Here is a 5,504-nt window from a genome sequence, read left to right on the forward strand (position 1 = left end):
CCATTCCTCCTGGGATTAATGGAACAGCATCAGTCAGAAATCCACCAAAAGTGGGAGTTCAATGAGACTGAACAAAAAGTTGATTTGAAAAGTGCAAATAACTGAGGAAAAAAAAAAAAAAAAAAAAAAAAAAAACTTTAGGGAAGTTCTGAAAATAATTGGAGGGAAAGTTTCTGCCTTTCTTTTCTCAAATGCAAGATTCCCTTTGTAGCATTTTTTCCTAATTAAAACACATGAAAGAAAATAAATTTTAAAAGCTTGTCAAAACAAAATACTACAAACACTGGGTGGAAAATGGAAAAGAATGAACTGCAGATAAACAGCCTTAATCACAGCTCTTAACTGTATACTGGCACATGTTCAGTGTTACAAGGTTAGTTTACCAATTTGAATGGAATGCGATGAAATCACATATTAAATAATAAATAAGGAACTAGAAAAATAAATTCATAAGACTTAGGGAAAAAATAATAAATAATAAAAGGTCAAGAAGTTTTATTTAGATTGACTAAAATCACAGTTTTTCCTATGTTAAAATATCTTGTAATTCCACTGATTAATATTCTAGGGAAGAAACATCTCTGTCAAAGTTTCATTATGCTATACTGTGAAAACATCCACATGTATCTTACTAAGTTTGCAGTCCACCTTCAGCCAAACCAGAGAAGATCTGAGTTATGTTCCTAATATTTACAAGGTTAGAAATAAAGCATATTTTAAAATGTGTATGTCTGCACACATGAAATGAGATGGCTAATTTTAAAATGCTACCTTCTAGAAAATCCTTCCAGGGGCAAAAACATTTCTGTAGGAATTAAACAGAACGATTTCATATATAATTAAAACTCTGAAATAATTGCTTATTTACCAAATTTGACCTTGGTACTTAGTGGTAACAAAAGATGTAATATCTCCTTTGTCCATCCATTATAAACACACATCAAACATTACGGAGGGAGCATCTGGTTTTAAGAGGCACTTATTTTGGAATGACAGACTCAGACATGTAATGAACTGAAGTGATACATTTTCATTTCTATTACTGGCCTTCACAATTATCATCAGTATCTCTATAGTGTGGTTTTCCTATTCTGCCAAACAAACCATATTTCTGTTAATTATATGGCTAAATTAGTCATTCCAAACTTAATACCTCCTAAAGCCATCAGCAGATGTTCCCTTTATAATCGTTGATGTCATTCTGTAAATGATTGAAAAGGAGACGTTAAATGGAGTGCTATGAGTAAATGCTAACTTTGGCCTTCCTCTTATCTAACTTTAGCTGTCTAACAGCGTAGCATCTGGCCTGCCTCAGTCAAACTGACTGTCTCCATAGACAGTGGTACTTCCAAAAGTACAAAGAACCTCATCCTATTTAAAAAAAAAAAAAAAAGAAAAAAAAAAGAAACATCCTATTAAAAAAAATCCTAAAAATACACAGAAGAAACTCTAAGCTGCCTACAGAGGCAGCCTGATTGTTGAGTCTAGGCTAAGCTGCTACATTTGAAACAGCAAATAGATGAGATTGATGTTGTCCTTTACTTAAATATGGTAGCAAGCTGCAAGATTCAGATCTTAGTTTCTGCTGGTCTTGTGTTATGTTTCATTGAGATCAGAAACTTGTACACTGTTGTCAGGAGAAAAAGGATATGGAAAGAATGCTGCTGTCATCTACTTCCACAGAATGGCCTCCCAGTCAAGTACCATAGTCACATGAAGTCAGGGAGAAATATTCTCTGGCTGATGACAATTATTTTAAAGTCAAAATCAACCACAATAAAGTAATCTTGCTTATGAGATCAATATGAATATTTAATGCAATACATTTAAAACATGGGGGGCACAGATAGACCAGAAAGAAAACGGATTTTGTTGGCCTTTTGTTTTTTTTTCTATTTACTTCCTTGCTGCTCTATCAATCTGTACCACAATTTACTATGGAATGAATCTGCAGGAGAAAAAAAAAATTACTGTTTTCCCTCTAAATAGCTATCAGCATGTCCTTTCTCTATAAATCCTAGTGAGATCCCTGGTGGTGGCATAACTGTTAACAAATACAGAAAGTGATATGGAATAGCTCCATTTCCCCAGCATATTAAAACTACAGTTGTCAGCATTTAATGTCTCTGATATCCTTAACCCCCTACAAGTTGTAGAATTAGCTAAAGCTTTGCCTCCAGGTATCCCATCAGGATGCTCCAATACAGAGATTTACATTCAGTGTAACTCTCTAGGAGTAAAATATCTTTTTTGACATACTTAATGCGTCATAATAACTGCAAATTTATTGTATCAGGCATTAACCATTTTCTCCTTCATACATGCCTGGAGCAAGGAGGCAACATCACTATTACCATAAGTATGCAACACTGAATGAACAAATATGTAGAAGCCTTACTGCATGCTTCAATCATTTACATTATTTTTAAATGATATAATTTTAAAATATGTTCTTTTTAGAGTCATAAATGAGAATGGAACAGATGGTTAGAACTTAATTTAGAGTAATTTGTCTATTAAAATACACTGCATTGCCAGTGAGTCTTCATTATAACAGTAACTCATTACAAGGGAGTTGTAATTTATTGGGTAGATTGCAAGGTATTGGACCTTTAGGAAAAGTTTACAATCTTAGAGGACTCACTAGGAGAAGTGAATGCAGATGAGTATTTTAATATAAGATTTTTGAGTGGAAAGAAAAAAGAAGGAAGGAAGGAAGGAAGGAAGGAAGGAAGGAAGGAAGGAAGGAAGGAAGGAAGGAAGGAAGGAAGGAAGGAAGGAAGGAAGGAAGGAAGGAAGGAAGGAAGGAAGGAAGGAAGGAAGGAAGGAAGGAAAAGAGAGAGAAAAAGAGAGAGAAAGAGAGAAAGAGAGAGAGAGAGAGAGAGAGAGAGAGAGAGAGAGAGAGAGAGAAAGAAAGAAAGAAAGAAAGAAAGAAAGAAAGAAAGAAAGAAAGAAAGAAAGAAAGAAAGAAAGAAAGAAAGAAAGAAAGAAAGAAGGATTTGAGCTAAGAGTCTAGCTAAGATTCTTGAGCTAAGGTCCTTTCAGACTTCCCATCATTCCTAGACAAAAAAAAAAAATATTCACATAAAAAACAACAACAACAAAACTTTCTTTATATAATTTTATCAATGAATCTCTTAGTTTACACTGACTTTAGCTATTTGTCATGTACAAAATTACTCTTTCTCATTACAGCAACAAATACATTTGTATAAGTAATTACTTAGAAGTATTTTGAATAAGAAGATGATACATATTGGAATTCATTGATGTATTGTTCTCTGTTAGAAGTTTATTTTAAAGTTGTTGTGTTGTGTTTTGTTGTTTTTTTTTTTTAATGCAAAATCTCAATAACACTTTGAATGTTTTCAGTCTATGCTTGCATCAATTTTATGTTAATTATCTATCTTCAGGGGAAAGGAATGAGCAACAAAGAACACATGGGATATAATAATTTAGGCTAATCCAAGCTAAAGATGATATAAGGGACTTTTAAGGGACATAGAATATAGAAACCATATGTTTCTTTTAGAGAAGTGCTGATATAGTCAAACTAACATCAAGTGAAATAAATGTTTTGGGTTTTCATATACCTTCCACATGTCTAAATTATTTTTTTTATTCCAGAAAGAAGATTCTTGTGTAATTGTGATGAGAATACTGAAAATTTGTCTTTAATATATAGCAGTTATTCAAAAAATTGTCAGTAAAGAGTTACGAACAAAATGATGAATAATAATACTAAAGCAATTATGAAACATGCATTACCTAACTTTACACATATTCATATAAATATATGTATGTATATATGTATGCATCTGTATAACTCCTTTTTTGGAAATGCAGTGTTCATGTTGGTTGTGGACTAGCAGCAATAAGAGAACACTGGCAAAATATTAAAAAACTGCACTATTATGAAAATCTTGTAAATATTTAATTGTGATGAAACGTTAGAATAACTGATGTGGAATGGTGCTAGGGCCACAAGACAAGTTCACAGCCCACCCACAAGTCTGAGGAGATGCAAAACCATAACTCTCAACTCTGAATGAAGACCATAATCCTACGTTCCTGGCTAGTTTGGTATTCTCCATCTGTCTTGTTAATACATGCTACTCCATGAAACAACACAAGAGTCAATGGGACTAAAACAAGTATGGTTATATATATACTGGTTAGTGAATAATACTGATGCACCATAATATCTGCAAATTTAATGTATCAAGTATTAGCCATCTTCTCCTTCATACGTGCCTGGAGCAAGGAGGAAACAGAAACTTGGGACAGAAGAGTCCTGAACTCTGGTCTGCTCCCAACATCACTTAAGCATTTTTTCCACAGCTGTATAATGCCTTAGAAACATTCACATCTCCAAAGGCAATTTCTGATTGAGATATTTTAGAACTATGCTACTGATGAAGACCTGCTGTGAGAGGTCTAATTTTCTACTCTTATATGAATGTGTTTTATTTGATGTAAACAAGATATTCTGCTTTCCAAAATGACTGCATAAATTAAAGCTTTGCTCTGTTTAGAACACATGCAAATATGACTGGCAATATGGGAGGAAAAAAAAAAAAAAAAAGAGAGAGAGAGAGAAGAAGAAAAGAAATAAAAATCCATCCTACAAGGCTAGGTTTGGTTTATAACAAGACACTAACTAAACTGCACATAATACTAGTTTCAGCTGATAACAAGAGCCTCATCTTCTGGATTGTATAAAACCAGACAAAGCATTAGAGAATGGAATGAACAAGATAACATTCTATGATTTCGCCTTCTCAGATTGCTCTGAAGCTTGCCAAATATGCATCTTCCCAGGCCTGTGCCAAAACCTGAATAAGTGTCTAATGTTCCTCATGGCTTACATCTCATTTACAAACCATATTTTATAAATATTAGTAGATATGTTTTATCTTTTGACAAATATCCAACCAATTACCAAAGTGTAAGACATAAGTGATGACATTTGGTACTACAATAAGAGAAATCATTTGCAAATTTTGTATGTAGTATTGACTCTTAATTTCTAAGCAGAAATGAGCAAATAAAAACATGCAAACCCCAGACACCAGAACTTGATTAACTATGAAAAATAGTCAATTTCAGACTGTTAGGAATAAAATTTCAAGTCATTCCTTGATATGTGCAAACTGTTTTAAGATAAGACCTAACTTTTGAAAATGTATGAAAATTAAGAGTCAGAAATCTACTCATATATCCCATTTTGGAGTTAACTCCTAGCTGCTCACCAAAGCACTCTAACTTTTGAGAGATGCAGCAGTTGTTTCCTATTTTTATGCTGGACATATAAAAGAAAATATCCCTCACAATGAAATTATATTTCTCCCTGTTGATTACAAAGGGAGTTTAGAGTGAGTAGCTAAAGCTTTACTATCTAACTTCTGAGCTTCTACATTTCTGTGAAAGTAATTCCATCCAAGACTTTTTTTTTTTTTTTTTTTTTTAATTTGATTATGTTATGTCTTCCTTGCAGTATGTCT

At 33.0% G+C, this 5,504-nt stretch overlaps 1 long non-coding RNA gene across 1 annotated transcript in view; it reads left to right on the forward strand.

The window, feature by feature from the left end:
* The window catches only part of LOC137855491 (uncharacterized), a 65,398-nt gene that overhangs the window by 22,159 nt on the left and 37,735 nt on the right, over positions 1-5,504 (forward strand). The window lies entirely within an intron of this gene.

The sequence above is a fragment of the Anas acuta genome, chromosome 4, assembly GCF_963932015.1.
Source record: "Anas acuta chromosome 4, bAnaAcu1.1, whole genome shotgun sequence".
NCBI lineage: Eukaryota > Metazoa > Chordata > Aves > Anseriformes > Anatidae > Anas > Anas acuta.